The sequence below is a fragment of the Aedes aegypti genome, chromosome 2 (assembly GCF_002204515.2).
Source record: "Aedes aegypti strain LVP_AGWG chromosome 2, AaegL5.0 Primary Assembly, whole genome shotgun sequence".
NCBI classification, from domain to species: domain Eukaryota; kingdom Metazoa; phylum Arthropoda; class Insecta; order Diptera; family Culicidae; genus Aedes; species Aedes aegypti.
Window position 1 is genome coordinate 228,327,662 of NC_035108.1, and position 22,497 is coordinate 228,350,158.

Consider the following 22,497-nt stretch of genomic DNA (forward strand, 5'->3'; position numbering starts at 1 on the left):
AAAAAATTGCCAGAATTTACCAAACAATTTCTGGAGAAAATCCTGGAGAATTTCATAAAATAATTCTTGAAGAAGTATCAGGGGTGATCCCAAAAATATTGCTGAAGGATGTTTTGCAGATATTCCTCAACAAATTCTTGGAGATATTCAGATTCTTCAGAGCCTCGAAAACCTCCTCCACTGACCTGCGATTGATTTAAATGAGGCCGATATCGTCCACAAGACCAAGGACCATATGTGACCGTAGGCCTTCCTTAGCCGAGTGGTTAGAGTCCGCGGCTACAAAGTAAAGCCATGCTGAAGGTGCCTCGGTTCGATTCCCGGTTGGTCCAGTATATTTTCGTAATGGAAATTTTCTTGACTTCTCTGCGCATAAAGTATTATCGTACCTGCTACCCGATATACGAATGCGAAAATGATAACTTTGGCAAAGAAAGCTCTCAGTTAACTACTGTGGTAGTGCTAGAACACTAAGCTGAGAATCAGGCTCTGTCCCAGTGAGGACGTAATGTCAAGAAGAAGAAGAAGATGTGACCGTGTCATGATAGTGTCATTCCTTTGCTCGCTGGTCTCCTAATATCACCCTGGAGTGCAATGTTGAACAATGAATTCCAAAGTGCGTCTCCTTACTTCCATCTAAATTCACACACGACATTGACACCTCGTCTCCAATTCAAACAGATGGTGAGTCTGCTAGTTATACTCCAAGAATTTATCTAAGTTCATTTACAAGATGTATCTGGTAATATCTGATTCGTTGTCGGATCGGCCCTCCCAAAAACCAGCCTGGTATTGGCCGACAAAGGATTCCTCAAGTGGTCTCAGTCTGAAGGTATCCCTGGGAAACTCCTGAGAACATTAACTGAAAGAATTCCTGAAGGAATTTGTGGAGAAATTATTGGAACAACTTGGAAATTGCAGGATAGATCTTGAATATTTTCTAAATTAATATTTCCATCTGAATGCAGTAATCATGCTTTTGTTTTGTGTGAAAAGCATTTAATTGAGATCATGAAAAAATTAAGAATATTAAATCTTCGAGCTGTTTAGTGGAATACCTATAAATAAAAGAAAACCCGAATCTAGTACTATACCATTTAATTCCACTAGAGTTTTTTTTTTCATTTATTTAATATTGCAGTGCTTTTATGGCTGTCCTTAAGCTACATGCTCATTTCCAAAGAATTTCAGAGCTGGGAGGGGTCTCGTGGACTTTGTCCCATTTAAAATATTTAAAACGTATATGCCTCTGCCCATATACACATACAAAACAGCAACTTTGGCTGAGAAAACCTTTCAGTTAACAACTATGTAAGTGCTCATAAGTACACTACGCTGAGGAGCAGGGCTCTGTCTCAGTTGGGACATAACGCCAGAAAGAAAATTAAGATCATATTGTCTACAAAACAGAAACAAGTGATCAGTGGGAGGGGGTGTGTTTGAGGGTCAACCCTCCCTCCCTCTCCACCTTAGTGGATTTTGGAGTAAGTTTTTGGTGTGAAACTACTTGAAATACGAAAAACGCAACATTTGGATTTGAAATTCAAATTAGTGAGAGGCTTTAGTGATCACCAAAGTTCTTGATAGTGAGACATACTATTAATGAAATATTGTTCATCCCAAAAAATGTTTTGCTACGTGTCGTGTTTACACTTTCGCCTTCTTGACATTTCGGAGGTTCTGTTACTAAAATGATGAAGGATATTTCCCTTCACGAAATTTTACAGGCTTGCCATAGTGACAACCATTAGCATCCGTAAATTGCTGTGGGAGCTTTAAATAACATGAAACTAGTTTTGTTTGAAAAATAACATATTCTCATATTTCCGGGTTTTGGTGGGTTTCCAGCAGGTATTTTTTTTAAATTTATTTCGTGTAAAATCATACACATTTATGCCTTGAATATGTTCCATGAGTCAAATTTCAAATGATTTTGCCATCGCTAGAGTTACAGTTAACTTGATGATTAAAACTTGACTAAAGTTTGGAAAGAGCTTCAATTTCTAATTGTGACTGTGACTGTTTTAAGTTCATTTTAATACATTTAATTGTTAAATTATATTCAATTTGATTTCTAATTTTCCATCTATTAGAGCAAACTGCAAATATTTCAAATGTTATCGTTCAAAATTAACACTTCTCTTGGTTTTTAATTCAAATTTAAAAAATAAGTCTCAGTAACTCAACAGAGAGAGAGAGAGAGAAAAAAAAATGAAATTTTGAACTACAAATATTTGGGTACTGATCTGATTACTATTTGATTTAGAGCATAACAAAAGGTTTATTTATATTTTATTATTCTTGTACAAGAACCGCATCAACCTGCTTGATAAAATTGTGTCGTTTTCGTTCAATCTATCATAAATTGTTTAAATAATGAAGTAAAAATGTTGGAATTTGATGAATTATTTGATTTTTTTTTTTCAAAATATTTGATTTCATATTATAAACATTGCAAGGCTTAAAGGCTTTTTTTTAAGAATAGTACTGATCTACAAATTGTGACTTTTAATTGTTGTGACTGCACATAGAACCTATTAAACTGCCGAAGAAATTCTTAATTTTATGCAGTTATTCTATTATTTTGCTGGATAAAAGAAAAACAAAATGATGTGGTTGAACCGTCTTAAGCCATCCCAATTTTTGTAAAAATATCCACTTTTTTGCGTCGTTCGTCTCCCCTGAGCAATTTTCTGGATACGACACTGAAAATTATATGAAATATTACATGTAGGTCTATTATTTGATTTTATAAAAATAGTTAACTGAGAGATTGTTGATCTATTGAACATAATTTGTAAGCAACCTTATACAGAAAACCAATCTGTAGTAGGATAGACGGTCACTAATTTTGTGAGATATTTCATCCTGCTGCTCCAACAGTTCACGCTGAGCATTAGTGCGATACCTAAATTACTTTATTGAACCTAAGAATTCACCTCGCTCGTGCTGTGTATCACGGGCGAGGTTTACTTGGTAGTGTTGTACTTTTACAACGGCGTGAATGGCACGTCATAAATTCTACTCTCACTTGTCCACCTCTATGTAATTAATAGACGACCTAAAACCCTTCAAAATGCATCAAAAGTTCCACGTCATAGGCGAGAAATGCATAAATTGAGTCCTCGCTACACGCGCAAGCGCACCCCCCATCTGCTCTGCACCGTAGCTCAGCTACTAGTGCGAGGAATTTAAAGGGATCAGTCTTTATGAACACACTTTCGCTACTGCGGTGGTCGTGCGGCGACCGCACTAAATCTATTTATGCGTCTGTTTGCAAACCAAACGCCGCGAAGAGAAGAAAAAAATGGCGCATGTTGCGAAGCGATTTCATTTCCCCTTCGCTTCGGCACGACCGACATCTGTCGTTTCCGAGCACTTCATCCACACGCGGAGGCATCAACACACGAACGGACGAACGAATAGAGTTATCAGCCGATATTTATTTTGATTTTTTTGCTCTTTGAAGCACAACTTTCAACATGATATTGTGACGAATCTACAAGAGATACACTTTTGCTCTCAAAGACACTTTGGTAGCTAACAAGTTAATGCATATTTTGTAGAAGAATTTTTTTAACATTAATTACGATAATTTTAATAAAATTCATAAAAATACGTCGAAAAATGCTGAATTTTCCGTCACTTTTTGCAAACTTTTCGTAATTTGAGCCTTTGAATCATTTTCTACAAAAATTACGTCCAAGAAACTAAGATAGATTAGATCATAAGCTTTCGATTCATGCGCTGAGATTAAATGTATGACGCATAGTTAATTAGATATGTGGTTCCAAAGATGAACAAGTTGAAAATCTTAAAATCGTGAATAACTCACTTAGCAGTGATTTGCGACCCTATGTTCCATGGGCACTTTTTCATATCTCATGGAGACCTATCTACCCTCCAATTATTAAAAACATGGAACCAAACACCCTGTATATATATATATATATATATATCTATGTTTGTATGTCACGAAATGGCTTGAGAACGGATCAACGGATTGATGCAAGTTTTTCACTGTTACATTCGATAAGGGATATATATATATATATATATATATATATATATATATATATATATATATATATATATATATATATATATATATATATATATATATATATATATATATATATATATATATATATATATATATATATATATATATATATATATATATATATGACATATTTAACTATGATGGCGATATTTGTTAGATGTGTCTTTAGATATTTAATGTTTTTAGTATTTTAATACATTATTTAAATTAATGTGTAACCTTTGCTATTTAGAGACCGTGTTTACCCACGTAGAGTTGAATAACAAAATAATGATAAAATAATAACAAATTTTGCAATCATATCTAGTTTAACCATTATTTTGTTATTTATATATGCCATTAAATATCTCATCAATAGTAAAACATACCATTATAGCAAATTTTGTCATTTGTTTGTTATACTTGAAAGTCGTGTAATAACTAATCAATAACAAAATATACTATCATGGTAAAATTTGTTATTTGTGCAAAAATACTAAACATTAAATCTTCTTCTTCTTGGCATTAACGTCCTCACTGGGACAGAGCCTGCTTCTCAGCTAGTGTTCTTATAAGCACTTCCACAATTATTAACTGAGAACTTTCTTTGCCAAACTTGCCATTTTCGCATTCGTATATCGTGTACGATGGTACTCTATGCCCAGGGAAGTCAAGGAAATTTCCATTACGAAAAGTTCCTGGACCGACATCAACCTCGTCGCCACGTACTTCTTGTGCCAGTTGCTTATAGACTGCACCCTTTTCCTTGGCGTCCTTCTTTGAGACTAGGATCATTTCACCAATCCTAGTTCGCCTTATGCTCCGCACGTCTGCGCCCAATGGCGATAACTTCTCCGTGCTTCGCTGTTTTCGGTTTAGCGCTCTACTCGGGCTACGTTTTCGGTTTCCTCTGTTTTTTTTTTTCTTATTTTCAACTCGTTGCCTTGCGCTCGTGGCTCGGGTTATCCCGTAGCTCCTTTTTCTTGGCTTTCTTGGTCTTAGGTTTGGTGTTGGCCTCTCCTTTGTTGCCATCTCCTTTTGATCGCGGGGCTTGGCTCGTGCCAGCTTTTCCGCTCTGGAGGACGGCCGCGTAGGTCCCTTTTCCCTTAGCAACTGTTGCGTACGCAAGTACATCTTTCGAGACCACTGTGCACAGACAACTTATGCTACGCAAATCTGGCAACGTTGCATCTCCACACATCATCCTGTGCGCAAACGGAGTGCAAAGCGAGCAGAAAGCAGGATGGAAATTTCCCCTAAACTACGCAAAGAAATCTACCCCCGTCGCGATGCGTGGAGACTCGACTTGCGAAACAGGCTCCAGCACGTAACAAAAAGGACGAGCGAAGGAGAAACATCATTCAGTATTTTCCAGCCATTAGAACGACCAACACCGAGAGAAGATAGAAGTGAATTGATGTTATGCTAGTTCAATACAGTAGTCAGAAAGTGATTGAAGTGTTTTTCTTGGCTTAGCCAATTCACTTAGCCGAAACACCCAAGTATTCTCCTCACGCTGAGTCCATACAGCAACTTGGCCACCACCGAAATTACAGTCCACAGAGATCATCGCCCCAAACATTGGTCCTTCGAGCCGGATTGTGGTTCCCGATTGCTGTCCCGAATGTGTGAGGAGAAATTGCCGACCAACTAGCAAGCAGTGCCGCTTGCATCGAAACGCCGATCAGTGGAGCATAAAAGTGCGCGAAAGAAGCCGAGAAAATCGAGCCTCTCAGAAGACAGTGAGTGAAAAAACCCAGAACGGAAATGCCGCTAGAACATTCTCCTGCGAAGGGGACGACCGATCCTGCCGACGTTGTGAATTTTCGTATGCAACGACAGCAGCAAAGTGAGAGCAATTCCAACGAGCACCAGATGGAGATTGCTGCCGACAGTGAAATGATGGTGCAAATTAAAGCATTGTCACGCCAACGACATCATGTGCTGAATAAAGTGTTCCGCATCCAGGAATCTTTAGATCGCCAACTCGGATTGCCAGAACTGGAAGGTTTGCTGTGCAATTTGCAGTCGGCGTACACGGAGTTCTCTGGCTTCCACAGTCAGATAATAGCGATTATCCCGGACGACGCAATGGAACAGGAAGAAGGAGCTTATGTACGATTCGAAGCTCTGTACAACCTAACGTTTGCCGGAGTGAAGAAGCGTATTATGGATCGACAAGCCAATCATGCTCCGCAAGTGGTCATCCATCAGCAACCGCTGAAAGCGTCAATTCCGACCTTCGATGGCGACTACGCCAACTGGCCAAAGTTCAAGGCCATGTTCCAAGACGTCATTGCGCTTTCTCGGGATTCGGATGCAGTGAAGCTGTACCACCTAGATAAGGCACTGGTAGGAGCAGCTGCTGGAGTACTCGACGCGAAGATGCTGAACGAAGGAGATTACGCCCACGCATGGCGAATCCTAACCGACCGCTACGAGAATCAACGAATGATAGTGGAGACGCACATCCGTGGTCTCTTATCGCTGAAGAAGATGGCATCGCGATCCAGCAAGGAACTTCAACAACTGGTCGACGATTGTACGAAGCACGTAGAGAGTTTGGAATACCAAAACCAGCCACTAACAGGAGTGTCCGAGCTGATGGTGGTGTACCTACTCACAGCCGCCCTTGACGATTCAACGAGGTTGCAATGGGAGCAATCTCTTGCGACGACGACCGATCTGCCGAAATACAAGGAAACGGTAGACTTCCTCAAATCCCAGTGCAAGGTGCTGGAAAGATGGGAAGCCGCCCGTTCAATGACGACAACGAATACGAACGCCATCACGAACCCGCCTACGCCTACACCGAAGCAAGTCAGCCATCAAGTACACGCAGCCACACTACGAGTCAGGAAACGAAAGACAGGTGCGACTTTTGCAGTGGTTCTCACTTGAACTTCCAATGCAACAAGCTGAACGCACTGTCCGCCAATGAACGAATGGAAAAGGTGAAGGCTGCTGGCGTTTGCTTCAATTGCCTGCGCAAGGGGCATCGATCAAGGGATTGTCCGTCGTCGAAAACCTGTCGGAAGTGTCAGCGACGTCACCACACTCAACTTCATGACGACAGCCCCAACATGACGACGAAGTCCAACCCGAATGCAATTCCAACAATTCCCGACGAGCCGAAGCAGGCTAGTGCGCCTGTTCCATCCGCATCGAATCCGATTACAAAAAGCGAGCAATCCCTGTCCACCAGTTGCTCGTGTCAAGGAATGCAGTCACCGAAGACAGTGTTGTTGCTCACCGCAGTCATCTTGGTGAGTGACGAAAACAAACAACAGCAGAAGTGTCGCGTTCTACTGGACAGTGGCTCCCAGGTGAATTTCATCAGCGAGAGAATGGCCAATTCCCTTGGCATCCGAAGACAGCCCGCCGGTGTGCCGATAGCCGGCATCAACAACATTCGAACGACTGCTCGTGACAAAATAGAGGTGAGTGTGCAGTCTCGTTGCAGCGATTTCCGCGCCAAGCTGGAATGCTTGGTGATTCCAAAAGTTACTGGCACACTCCCGTGCAAGTCCATCGACACATCAAGTTGGAACATTCCTGTTGGTATCCAACTAGCTGATCCCAAATTCTTCCGGGCCGATAGCATTGACATGCTGATCGGAGCAGAGCTGTTCTTCCGACTTTTGAAGCCAGGACGCATCGTCATCAACGAACATCTGCCGGAGCTACGTGAGTCACAGCTTATAGCAGGTGCCATTCCGACCGATTCATCATCAGAGGACATCCAATATTCGTAAATAGCAACGATCGAAGATATCGCCGATTCAATCCCTAAAGTCAGGGAGGAAGTACCGAAAGCCAAAACGATGTCAACCGAAGAGCAACAGTACGATGAACATTTCATTTCGACGTACTACCGAGAACCTGATGACAGGTACACAGACCGACTACCGATGAAGAACAACGTCGCCGAATTGGATAGCTGTCGTTCTTTGGCATCAATACGGTTTTACATGCTGGAGAATAGGCTGCAACGAAATCCCAACATGAAGACGCAGTACGCCAACTTCATCCAGGAATATCAAGATCTCGGTCACTACCGGGAGGTTAACGAAACCAACGATGATAGGAGCAAGAAAACAACTGCTTCTGCACCGTTCCAAGCAACAAGGTGCTTGAATCAACGACGCCCAACGACGAAACGAATCAGCTACTTCAAGCAACTTTGGCGAACTCCGAAAGGGTGGGACGATCCACCCGATGATGACACCGAACAACAGTGGATCAGACTCAAGCAGTCGCTTCCGTTGTTGAAGGATTACTCCAAGATACTACTCCAAGTCACCGTCAACGATGCTTTCACTTTCGAGCACGACCAGTTGAAAATATTCTTACGCAATCGTGTCGCTGAAGTTCAACATTTCACCAAAGGCCATCCGTGAAACTATGTCCGACCATCATCCAATCCAGCAGATTTTGTTTCGAGAGGAAGAACTCCCATCGACTTGGTCATCACAGGTCTGCGGTGGGATGGTTTTCCATTCCTCAACGAGCAAGTTTTCAACATCAAGCCACCTGAAAACATCCCCAACAACAAACACCCACACTGGAAACCAGCTTCATGCAGAAAAAGGCGCCCGAAATCAACGAAGTATAGATCCGTCCGCATGTTACAACGAATCATCGCGAGGGTTCTACGCTTCAAGAACGACGTCGTAAAGCTGTGCGACAAGATACGCCTAATTCAATTTTGCCCATCGAAGATAACCATCCAATTAGATACAGCCAATAATTTTGAACCGATGGTTCACCGGGGGGTGTATGTTGCGTACGCAAGTACATCTTTCGAGACCACTGTGCACAGACAACTTATGCTACGCAAATCTGGCAACGTTGCATCTCCACACATCATCCTGTGCGCAAACGGAGTGCAAAGCGAGCAGAAAGCAGGATGGAAATTTCCCCTAAACTACGCAAAGAAATCTACCTCCGTCGCGATGCGTGGAGACTCGACTTGCGAAACAGGCTCCAGCACGTAACAAAAAGGACGAGCGAAGGAGAAACATCATTCAGTATTTTCCAGCCATTAGAACGACCAACGCCAAGAGAAGATAGAAGTGAATTGATGTTATGCTAGTTCAATACAGTAGTCAGAAAGTGATTGAAGTGTTTTTCTTGGCTTAGCCAATTCACATAGCCGAAACCCCCAAGGATTCTCCTCACGCTGAGTCCATACAGCAACTTGGCCACCACCGAAATTACAGTCCACAGAGATCATCGCCCTGAACAGCAACCATACGTCTTTTCGCCACGTATTCATCCTCGGAAGGTCCCCTGTTTCGCATCGCGTATCGAATAATATCATCAGATATATTCGCGTTGCCTGTGAAGGAAAACACTTCGGCCTGACACGACTTAGTGTCTTTTTTGCCGTCTACCTTGCCAAGTTGTTCCTTGGCTTTCTCGTAGTCCTGCTTTGCAGCTAGGACTGATTGTCGCAATTTCAGTAGACTTGTTTTCAAGTCTTTGCTCATATTGCTTTTGTTCTTAACAAACTCGATGATGACATCAAGTTGCTCAGTAGCTACCTGCATTTTAGGGAGGTACTCCCTATTGCGATCCATGGCCTCGATTAATCCCGGGCCATCGGTCACCTCACATGTTGCACTGGAGCGACCAGTGCCTGCCGTCGTGACAGTATCTAGGCTTGCCCACACTGTTTTCACTTAAGTTGATGTTAATCGCCTCCTTCTTTGGCGAGAACGTTAGCCGGTTACTGATAGGTCCAGAAGCCTCTCCTTCACATTCCGCTAGTTGTTTATTTTGGTTGATCATCTCTTATGGGTCCCCCTAAGAGCCGCTATCCAAGTCCTTTATGGGGTACTATGTTCAGAGCCGGATCGGCGCAAGTCAGGTAATGGCATCTGAGCCTACTCCCGCCCAGTTGGAACAACCAGGCGACGAATTTGGAACGTACTCTAAGGCCTTCCACGGTTTTACGGGACGGGGGCAACAAAAATACCAAGAAACAAAAAAGTTATCGCAATTTGAATTTTTTTTTTGTAAAAAATGGAGCTGTCGGTAGAGGGGTTAATTATTTCAAATATAAAAATTTGTCAAAAAATTCACCTTAATCAAACCGATATTGCTTCTTGACTCGTAGTTGTAAAAATCACTCAAACATATGTGTTTAAATTCAAGTTATTTCTGAAGCACTGTGAAAATTTCATTCAAATCGGTCCATAAACGACTCAGATCGAAGCCTCTAAATTTGATCATTTATGGAAAATCGAAAAAGTTGCAAATGTTTTGTCCAATACTGTATGCTTACCGATGATTTTAAACTTTCCGGTAGCAATATTCAAAACGAATGTTTCGCCACACCGAGTGACGTTTCCATAACTTTGGCGAGTGGTGTATGGCTAATTCAAATCGAATCGGTCAATTTCAGTAGAATCTTGTTTTTTTTTTTTTTTTTTTTTTTTTTTTTTTTTTTTTTTTTTTTTTTTTTTTTTTTTTTTTTTTTTTTTTTTGTGGTATTCAGTTGGAGCTGCCTGACAGCTTAACTTGTCAAGGCTGAACCCTCGGTCTGGCTTTTGCCAAGTTTCCCCTCTACCAGGACCAATACTCAGACGGACTAGGCAATGGCGCCCACATGAACACTGCTTTTTATTAGTATTGTGACGTGGTAGTTTTTGAAAAGTACCCATATTCCCTTGCTTCTGAGAAAAGAAAGCATTGTGAAAATCAGCAGCTCCATCAGAATTTGTTTGAAATAATAGTGTAGTAATGTCATTACTAATACTGCCTAGTCGAAATGGTTTTGAATAATTTGTCATTCAAGTGCTATTCTGATTACTCCTGTCTTTTACGTAAGATTAGAGTCTTAAATGTCAATTGTCGTCAAGTCTTAACAAAAATAGGCTGTTTAGTAGTAGTTCTAGTTAATTTAATTTTTTGTTGTTAAAAGTATTTATTGGTCATTACGTTCATATATCCTTAAAGAAAAAAGTCGCTTTCCTTGTCTGTTCAAAAATTTTTCGAAACTAGCAAGTGTATCCTAGTGATCGATCTCAGCGTCTTGCTTTCCATAGTCATTTTTATAGTGAATATTGAAGAGTAAAGTTACCATAGGCTTCTATTACAGTCTCCTACAAGATTCACTTTTCGGTGGCAAATGCAATGCTTCACAACGCCTACTTTCTACTTGTAAATTTTGCGAAAATGAAGCTGGAATTAGATTATTTATACCGCTGTTACAAAAGAGGTATTTCTTATTATGGCAATGTAAAAACCATATTAAAATAAGTTTGTCGCCACTTATTTCTACTCAGTGAATCTACTAGTCATTTTCCTAAGAGTTCTTAAGTATTCCCTACGTCGTATATGATAACGATGTATCTAGCTAGCTAAGTAAGAGTGGCTACGGATCATTCTGGTTAACAAAAGGCAAACTGAACGTCACCAATAGTATTAATGTCCACTTCGAATAGATTGATTATTTGAAATGGGCATCAATTCTATCAATGACGCAGAATGTCCGTTGGATCACATCCGAGATATTATTGCGTCTATGCCATATGAATTATGACGCGGCTTTAAGCAAAAAATGCCAAAATGTGATACCACCACTACAGGTTACGCCTTTGGTTTCCATCATATGGGCTAATGGATTATGCCCTCCCATCGCGGCAAGGTCGCATAACCAAGGAGAGGGAATTTCAGTAGAATCTTGTTATAAACTTAAATACTAGAGACATATGCGAAAAAAGCGTTAAAATCGTAACATACAAACACCATTCCATTTTATACAGAATAGATGTCTCGTTCAACTTTGTTATGGAATTTCTTCTTAATTAGAGCTTAGAATACTAGTTAGTTTGTCTCTCATTTACTGTGATTATAAAAATACATTTTTATGCCTTTGCGATTTCATAGTAAAAAATGTAATTTTGTAACATCATCTATTAGAGCTTTTCAACATGTGCTACAGACTATGTTGATAGAAAAAGTGGCTATCCGATAGTGTAAAGCAGTCTTTTAGTTTTAAACAACTCCCCGTGCTATGATCCCAAGGGCACCGCTTATAAACGATAATGCCATACAAGATATTGCAGATTGAATATAAACCTTTTTGAAATGGGAAATAGGGTTTATTTGATAAAGACAGATAATACAAAACACGTTTGTCCTATTTTTCTTGATGTTGTTTTAATTTTGCATTATTCCCATATGAACGTTGCTCCAATGATACTGGCAATAGTAACAGATTCCAACGTAAGTGTCGCGGGGTTGAATTTTCAACTTGTGCTCTGTCAATACGATCTAATTTCATGTTTGATATGCTGTATAATTGTAATTGTAATTGCTCAATCCACACCCTGGCAGACAATTATCCGCCAATCTAGACACGGGCTGGGTGAGGACCTACCAAGCCTCCCCCGTTAACATGTCCTATACCGTTTAGCACACCGGGTTCTTCCACAAGCAGGCGCCGGAATTAAAGCGGTCCCACAAGTTTCAGATACATTAAATAGATATAGTCCCTCTGCCACTAAACCGAATAGCGCCCTCCACCTCATCACCAGCACTGCCCATCCCGCACACCAAACAAAATGTCGGAAGTGGCGTGCCGTGTAGCACATCAGATGTTCTACAGAGCACACCACCTCCGACACCATGCTCAACGTACAGCAAAGACAGCGCTAATAAAAGCGGAATGCGCCATTCGATTCAGTACCAGAGGGACTATAAATGTAACGAAGAGGAAATGAAAAGATAGTAGAAATGGTTTGGCTGTTGGATTGCTGGAACGAGAAGAAAGAAATAAAGTTATTACGTTAAAACGTGATTTTTATAGTTGAATAAATGTATCGATAGTTTCTCATCTGTTACTTTTCCGTATCGTAGTTCCGTCGATTCTATCCACCTCGAGTTTTGTCGACTCCGCTCGGGCAATGAGGACCGTGATGAAATGAAAAATATAAAAATATAAAAATATGAGCATTAGTGTTTATCTATTATTTAATGTGGTTCTCATTTGCTTTCAAATACCTAAGTAACATGTGAACTCTGCCTCTATTAGAAAATTCTAATAAATCATAATTTATTCTCCTCCACTTTCCCTAACACAAAGTATTCCTATTTAATAAGACAAGTGCAAAAGCACAAATAAAAGTGTGAGACCGCATCGAATCATGTTGATGCCCTCAGAGCACTCATTCTTCGATTTGCGAAATATGAGTCCGCTGAAAACACCGACCCGACTCGACGCAATCGCGCACCTCTACCGGCACCTCCGCACATGTAAAAACTTCTGCGATAATCCTGTGGTGTGAAAGAAATGCGCAATATTATTTTGATTTCAATCCTAACTTCATGACCCGTAGGCTCTACGCGTATGATTGTTCATTATTTAGGCTAAATATACCTGTTTATACCTGTACATCAGAAAAAAAAAAAAAAAAAAAAAAAAAAAAAAAAAAAAAAAAAAAAAAAAAAAAAAAAAAACGAAAACCGACTACGGATATCTTGCAGCGTAAAGTTTAAGTGATCAAATATTCATCCTCTCTTCGACCCTGCACTATAATAACCTCCTAATATAACGCCGAGCTAAAGATTCTTTCTAGCGTTACAAAATCTGAACAAGAAACCATTTTCAAATACTTCCCATAATTTATGCACGGAGACGGAATTCAACTCAATTTTGGGTTGTTTCAACGCAATTCCGTAGTTGAGCCCAATAACTCAATTTTGGCTAAATTTCCAAGGTCCCCACTAGGTAGTTTGGCTTTAATTCCATTAGAAAAATATACTTAATTTTGGGTTGATTTAACGCAAAATTGAGTTCTTTCGACCCAAACATAAGAAAAGTTGCATTTACCCAAATTTGGCTTATTGGGCCAAAGTACCCCCATTGGGTGGATGCAGCTCTCTCTATTTTTGACAACATTCGTGTGGGAGAAAGAGAAAACCGAGAGATTTTGGGTTGAAACTATAATCGATATACTTAATTTTGGGTAAAGTAAACTCAAAAATTAGGTAAAAATATTTCTCCGTGTGCGAAGCAAAACAGATTCCACTTTCTACGTAATGTAACCCAGCATAAACAGCTGCCCAACTCTCCAGACCAACGCCCTCCAAGATCCAAGGTGCTGCTGCCTTACGTTCAAAACTTCTTTCCTCAAAGTCTGTCTATCAATTCCGAACTCTATTGCCTACTACAATACCAATCAGACCCTATTCCTGACAAGACAGAGTCACAACCCCAATGTGATGGATTTACCCACAACCTTGTCATAACCCCTCTTACGTTTCGCTATCCTCGGAAGTCACCCATATTGATGCTTGGCAAAAAATATCAGTATTCAATCCACAAATCCCAGATTACACCACATTACGTTGGTCCGTTTGGCGTCGCCGGTGGATACCTGTTCTGACATTCTTTTCTTTCAAACCCCATTTCAAGCCTGTCCCCCCACTTTATCAATAAGAATGTTGACGAATCACGATAATCTGAAGATCGTGACCAGAACGGAGGTAGGATTTATCACTAGGGACCAACCACCACCTTCATGTTTGATATGCTGTATACTGCCTATATTTGCACTACAGTCCCATGTTGGAAAATGAGTAACTATTAAAGAGACGATTGAAATGTGGTAACAATTTCGCTCCATTTTGAGACTCTATTTGACCAATAATGTGTTATATTTCTTCAAGTCACTAAATGTTGAGTACACAAACAAGCCTAATAAATTTATTTTGAATTTAAATTGAAAATTTACCTTGAAAATGTACAAAAATCATAGTGAGACTGTTATGTGAATACATACAATATAAATTACCAATATATTTGCATACCAGTCCCATCGTGTTCGTCTTCTCATTCGACAGCTCCTATTAAAACACTGGTTGTTACATTTGCTTTTCATAAATATTATTCGGCCGTAAAAATTCATATTCTTCGGCCGTAAAAATTCAGTAATTATAGTACAGTAAACTCTCCATAGCTTGATATTAAGGTGATCATCGAGTTCGGGAGATAACGTGTTAAAGAACACATAATCAGAACGACTGTGGTTCAAGGGACCTGAACACCTCATGAAAATCCACATTTACTAATTCTAGATCTCGATATCGAGATACGGAATATCATGTTACGGAGAGTTGGCTATATGTCCAGGGATGAACCACCCGATAAAAAATAATAGGATTGAATTATTTTTCAACACACCTCATGATGTGGAATGCGCTTACAGTGATTTTATTCCATTACCCCGAACGTATCGTCAGCCCAAATTGGAAGATTGGAATTCAGGGTAATGTCATTGGGGGTAATAGGATAGAATCGATTACAGCTATTAACGTCATGAGAGACCCAGAAGATCATCTTTTGGATAAACAGGAAATGGAATCCGATGGAAGTGATTCGAGATGTTTCAGAACAACTGATTCAAGACGAAACATGCAAATCTTTGATATGGGAGATCCAAAATGACTAATGTTGTGGACAACCCTATTGTGGTGTACCGTAAGTTGTAGTTTAATATTCTTGAGCACCAGTATACAATCGTTTGAACTAAGTATATACAATTTGAAAAGAAAATAATGGAGGATTAACTTTTTTGCATTTTATTTGTTGTCCCTTATTTGTTTTAAGACCCAGAAGATCATCTTTTGAATAAAGCGGAAATGGAATGCGATGGAAGTAATTCGAGATGTTTCAGAACAGCTGATTCAAGATGAAACTTGCTGATCTTTGATATGGGAGATCCAAAATGACTAATGTTGTGGACAACCCTATTGTGGTGTATCGTAAGTTGTAGTTTAATATTCATGAGCACCGTTAAACAATCATTTGAACTAAGTATATAAAATTTTAAAAAATAAATGGAGAATTAAGCAAAAATAAAGATATAGACATAGAAGGCCGTGAAATTGATCGTAAGCATGGACCAATGCACGAGTTTATTATTTGACGTTTTAGCGGTGCCGTGTCCATCATGGACCGATGCACGAGTTCACTAATTTGATATTTGAGCGGTGCCGTATTCACTCGTTGCCATGACCACATAAATAACACAGCTCCGCTCAAACGTCAAAGAATGAACTCGTGCATTGGTCCATTATTAAAGTTGTCAACGGAGAAACATCACAGGGGCAATATGAGCCCCAGGCATTGCGTAATTCGTTCTCATTTGATTTTGAAGCACGATCAAAGCAAGCGTAATATAAAAAAGTGTAGTGAAAGCACGCGTGTTTTACGTTACTGGCACGATAAACAATCCCCGAACTTCCGATAGCAAATGTGACCCCCAGGTTTGGAGCTTGTTTAGAGGGGTTTTATCATGCACTGCTATCCTCCCGATCTGTTCAAAGTTGTAGCAGTACACTGTAAACTCGGCATTACCCTTCAATGTGGAAAAATACCCATTATTTGCTGATATATGGAAACGTCAAAATGATGGGTACTTTATTTTTTCAGATACAGAGTATTTTATACCCTTTTATATATTCCACGAACTTACTCTTTAATGGGTGAAAAAATAATGCAATTTTATAATATTTCTTTATGGAGCAGAGACATTCTTGCAGTAACACGATGAAATAAGTGTTTTTTTTTTAACTTGGATAGATCAATGGTAGGTTTAATTTCTTTCCCTCTAGTGTTTTGATTATAAAGAAACAATTATTATTTACCTTTGCTGCCATATACATCCCGTATGCATGTCAAAATCGACAAAAGTATATGTCAGTTTGCTAGGCTAGTAACATCAACGTAAATCAATTAATTATGCTCCCGCACCTGAACAATAATTATTTGCAAATATTTTATTCAATAAAAATTATGTATATGATAAAGTTTGTTTAGTTGATATTTTTATAAACGAGAAAAAAATATTAAAATCAAATAGAATTTTCATATCTGGAAAAAGAGTAAATTTTACTCTGTTTCTCAGAACAAATGTTTTGGATAATGGGTAAAATTCACTCGTTGATCTGACATATCTTTAAAGAGTAAAGGCCCTTTACTCTTTTTATGATTTAAACTAGTTTCTCTCAAAAAGGGTACTTTTTTACCCTTTAAAGGGTACTTTGGTCTTACAGTGTATACGAACGTACCTTTGTAACGCTTCGATTGTACATTTTGTCGTGTACCGTCTGTTTTGCTGTGAAATTTGCGTGAAATACGTCCTTAAAATTTCCGATTCTGGCGTGATTCACTGTGCCATGTGAATCTCTATTCCGCAAAGTAAATCAATACAGAGTTAGAATTAGGGCGAATGTGAACACTAATACATTGTCAGTAAAATCGGTTTGAAGTTCAGCGAATATAATTTCAATTCTATATTATGTTTACGATCGATTTAATCGCATGATGCATTTTTGTATGATCCATTACAATATTATTTATGTAACAAACCATTTGATTTATTTTCATATTATGAACAACATGTTTAAATAAATAAAAAAGCATCATGCGCCATTCATCAAAAATGAGGATTGTTGCGCCCTCGGTTTTTCGTCTCCTTCAGTTTGACAGCCGCGATTGCGCCTTTTGACCTCGTCCTTCTGTTTTGACTATCATCAGCTTCGCCGTTTCGCTACGCTCTTTCACACGAACCTTCTTCACTATCGACCTTCTGCACACTCAGTTTTAAATGCGCCCTGCTGCCACACTCAATCGCAAATGCGCCCGGTTACCGCAAAGGGAGAAGATGGGCGAAATTGACATCAGAGTTCGTATCGAAAGAGAATATCAAATGCGCCTTTATGTTATTCTCACTTGTTTCGTGAAAAACGTTATTTTTAAGAAACATTTGTGCATTATATGATTGTAATTTATCAAATAAACTGTTAGGTGAATAAAACTCAATTTGTTTACATTTGTCAGTTAGGCCGTAAATCTGGTACTGTATTGAAATGTTTCCATCGAAGTGAACAATTCAACAGTACCTAGCAGCCTTCATTATTTTCACGATCCGTAATCCTGGCAGATCACAACAACGAGCAACACAATCGCCATACTGCACATTTGCCTGGGACACGGTTATATGAAAAATTTAGATTCTCGCTCCAGTCCACTTTTTGGATTGCATTTAGCTTCCATAACAACTGTGCAAAATTTCAGCTCGATCGGTGAAGCTATATTTTAGCGCCAGCCATTCAAGGTTTGTATGGGATTTACTATGGGAAAACCTGCGTTTGCAAAGAAAAATCGCCAGAGGTCGCCCATTGTCCTCTATAAAAATTCTGAACACAGACAGAGGTATTTCTACGATGAACAACATTTCCGAAGACTGCAAAGCAATCCGATGCTTGTGAAAAAAGTTATTTATTAAGCATTTATTCGGTAATTTTGCCCGATTTTGTTATTATTGTTATTCCTTTACGTGTTAGTCAACGTCGCCTTGCCAATAGGTTTTCATTGAATAACTTTTTTCACAAGTGTCGGATTGTTTCGCGGTCTTCGGCAATATTCTTCATCGTAAAAATACCTACCGAAGTCTGTGTTCAGAATTTTTTATAGAGGTCAATGGGTGACCTATGGCGATTTTTCTTTGTAAAAGTAAGTTTTCCCATAGTAAATCCCATACAAACTTTGAACGGCTGGCGCAAAATATAGTTTCTCCGATCGAGCTGAAATTTTGCACAGTTGTTATGGGACCTAAATGCAATCCAAAAAGTGGACTGGAGCGAGAATCTAAATTTTGTCCCAAACTACTGCACATTCTTCTATTTTCACGTTGTACCTACTTAACGCATCGTTCTGCCATCTGGTTTTGAAGTAGTGTAATTGCACTGCACGGTTAGGGTTGACAATAGAAATATTAGTGTTATTTTTCATTAATTGATCGATCCCACGCAATAGAGGATGATTTGTTTTGGCCTTTGACACTTTGAGGTCCGGTGCTCATGTTGTCACATCGCAGCAAACTAGATGTTGGTCACATGAACAGCAGCGACATTAGGGATCATGCACAAATTACGTCACGCTCCAAGGGGGGGGAGGGGGTCAAGCCAAGCGTGACAAGCCTTACAAAATTTTTGGAAGACTCATACAAAAAACGTGACAAAGGGGGGGGGGGTCAAAAAAGTTGAAATTTAGCGTGACATAATTTGTGTACCATCCCTTAGCATTCTTAGGTTAATACTTCTACTGCTCTTCCTCGCATCGTTTCGGTACTTCGAGTTTTGGTACCCACTTTCTGGTCGGTTTGCCCTACACGCAGCGAACTGGACTATCGAAATTCATACATTTTGCCTTATGAAAGATGGAACGATTATCGCAATACGAATGCTTTATGTACCGTTTTAGCAACACTCCACACCAAGGCGTCGATAGGCGCGGGGTGTACGCACGAGCCTATCGATCGCAAGGTCCTTGGTTCGATTCCAGGTTGCCGCGAAACTATTTTTGTTTTCAAATTTCGGTTTCATAAGGCAAATTTATGAATTTCAACTCGATTCCTTGTGGCGAATTTTCATAAGGGGTTCCTATGTTTATCGATAGTCCATTTGCCTGAGTGTAACCTTGCTCTTGATTTTCGAGTATAGGCCTATTCACAAGACGTTTCAAATCAGCTGATCGGGAAACTCTTTGACAGTTCTTCTATGGAAATGACAGCCTCGTGTTTGCACCGGTCCTCCACCGATGTAAACAAATGCATAGACGTATCTGTCACATGAAAAGGCCTATACGGCTCATACGCTGCTAGTGCTAGATTCTAGCAATTAAACATATCGCATTGAATAGTCGTATTTGATGACGCTTTTCATTAGTGCATAATTTTGTTTAATGTTTTACGCATCATCGAGGTATAATTGATGTCTCCTACCCATAAAAACATATGTTTTGTCCCTCCCAAAATAAACAAAACAAGAACACTGGAGGCCATGTTGAATTGATGTTGGGTTGGTAAATATTGGCTCATGCCACCCCCCTGCACACGCCGAACCACTTCTTAAGCTATCAGTACACACTTTGTCAAGTGTGCAAATATTTGGCTATTTGACGTTTCAGACGGTTGCCTAACGTTTGCCGTTTGCCTATTGTTTGCCAAAGGTCAGTACACGGTGGACAAACATTTGACAAACTCTTATTTGTCCATGTTTGCCACTCGAGAACTGAACGGAGATGTTCAAATTAAAAATGTACCCCGATGGTTTGCATGAGGTACCGTTCAAATTAGCGGGGGTGCACGGTACAGAAACTTGCCAGAATCCACAATTGTAATTATTCTCTCTTTCCAGTTTCAACATTGATGCGAGGACGCTGATCGAAGATTTTTTGCTCATGAAATCAACACGATCAAGATGCAGAAACAACAACAATTTCATTGCTTTGTCTGCCACCCTGGTTCACCTATTTTATAACTATAAGTTATATTATTTTTATCTATAAATAAAGTTTCGTGACTAAAAGTTATATTGTTTTGAAATATTCATAAAATAAAAAAAAAACTATGACGGAACTATGAAAAAGAGAATTTTTGAGTATTTTTCAAATCTCGAAGACTTATTCAAACAGACTCAAGTCAGAAAAGATAACAAACTTACTTTATCAATCCTACGTGTTTCGCAGACGAAATTCTACACGTTCTGTTATAAACCAACTCGATTTTCACTTTTAGAACCGTTAATGTCCGGATTTACAAAACAACGAAAGTAAGATTCTCCACTTTCGCAACCTAAACGCTACTTTCGCCGCTCCGTTGTATATGGCAGACAAAGTGACTTAACCACGAATCAAAACAAAATACTACTTGAGTCGATTTTACACTGGTACAAAAACGTCGTAAGTAACTGATTGAAACGGCTTATCATTTTTTGTGGGAAATGATAGGAACTACCTAGTGTTTTAACGCGAGCTGATTGCATGCAAAATTTAAGCGATATACACGATAAAAAAATGTTAAAAAGGGGATTCATTTTAAAACAGTTTAAGAAGAAAGGTTGTGATTCTTCTTAATTAACTTTCTCAAAACCGTATGAAAGTTGCTTACGTCGATTTGAAAAAGTAATCGAGAAATGTGTTTGTTTCAACGTTTGGGTGACAAAACGTCGAAGGGATAAAACGTAGAAAGGACAAAATGTAGAAAGAACAAAACGTGGAAAAGTAAAAAATATGAATACTAAATTTCTTGGAAGAATGATTCTTTTCCGAAAGAATTATTCATAGCATATTTAATCGACCCCGATGTGAAAAAATTAAGTCTGGCAAACAATGTGGAAAATTCGTCGCTTTCGACGTTTTCTGATTCGACGTTTTGTCCCTAAACCTGTTTCAAATACCGTTAGATTAAACTTAGTTGCATTAAACTAAGATTTTGTTTGTGCAAAACTCAACCCAAACTTTAGTTTGAAAAAAACTTTACCAATGTTTTTTTCTCCGTGTTGGTAGGGGAAAAGCACCAATTTTCGACCCTGCACTAATTTTCGACCCATCCATACGATTTCGGCCTACTTTGTATGGAAATCCGAAAATTGTCACAGAATTCTTGTAGATCGAAAAGTAGTGCATTTCCCCTAGCACCCAGCAGATCATTGAAGATTTAAGCTGAAGAAAAGTTTTTTTCCGGCCTTGGCGAGAATTGAGCACTATTTTTTGTGAAACTCATGAGTGCACAGAATGCCTGAGCTACCGACGCCGCAAACGCACGGCTGCGAAGCCCAGAAATATGTCAGATGAGCAAATGAAAATTGAGTTTAAAGCAAATAAAAAAGCATAATGGATTTTCATACCTTTTCAATTTTTTTTTCTCGTCTTGTAACCACTAAGTCATACAATCCATCCAACTACACAAGTATCAAATTACGTCATAAAACATCAAATATCTTTGTTTACACTTTATTATCTCAAAATACACACACGTTAGCAAAATGTATATTTTAATTAGTATGTCCACTGTGTATGGCACTTATTCCTTCTTCAGAGCTGTCTAAGTTTCAATTTATTTGCACTTATTCTTCAATCTTTCAAACCCAATGTTATCCCAATTCACTTTCTTCCGCCAACAAATATTATTATTGTAATTTACAACACTTTTTTCTAACTCGGATATTATCGGACTATTTTTTTACGCCATCATTTCTGTCTGCAAACGCGCAGTGCCCCTAATGTCGAAATAGATGAACACATCTACGCCAGGAATTTTACTTTCTGTAGAATTAAAATCCTTTCCAGTTCTCACTTGCACATAATTCCAATAATAAAGGGGTTTTTTCCGTAATTGGCCAGAAAATTTTTGCACTCGCGACTGAAAAGATGAATAAAATTCACTAGACTCAGTAACCATTACACGAGAGAGATGATTTCGTGCCTCTTTCAACATATATTTGCATCTCTTCACTTGTGTTTCTTTAATATTCGTACCAACCCGGTGCTAGGCAGCCATGTTTTTGAGGTCGGCATAAAACTCAAGAACAACAACGTAAAGTGGCGTAATCATATCAGGGAAATTTTTCTCCGATTTTTTAATGTATTCCACGCT

At 39.2% G+C, this 22,497-nt stretch overlaps 1 protein-coding gene across 5 annotated transcripts in view; it reads right to left on the reverse strand.

Annotated features, from left to right (window-relative positions):
* Nucleotides 1-22,497, reverse strand: part of LOC23687660 (longitudinals lacking protein, isoforms H/M/V) — a 221,902-nt gene extending 199,405 nt beyond the window's left edge. For 3 of the 5 annotated variants that reach the window (XM_021844272.1, XM_021844270.1, XM_021844269.1), the window contains exon 1: nt 21,749-22,497. The gene's annotated coding sequence lies outside the window, so the exon portion shown is untranslated. The remainder of the gene's footprint in view (nt 1-21,748) is intronic. The other 2 variants (XM_021844271.1, XM_021844273.1) reach the window with 2 other exon arrangements.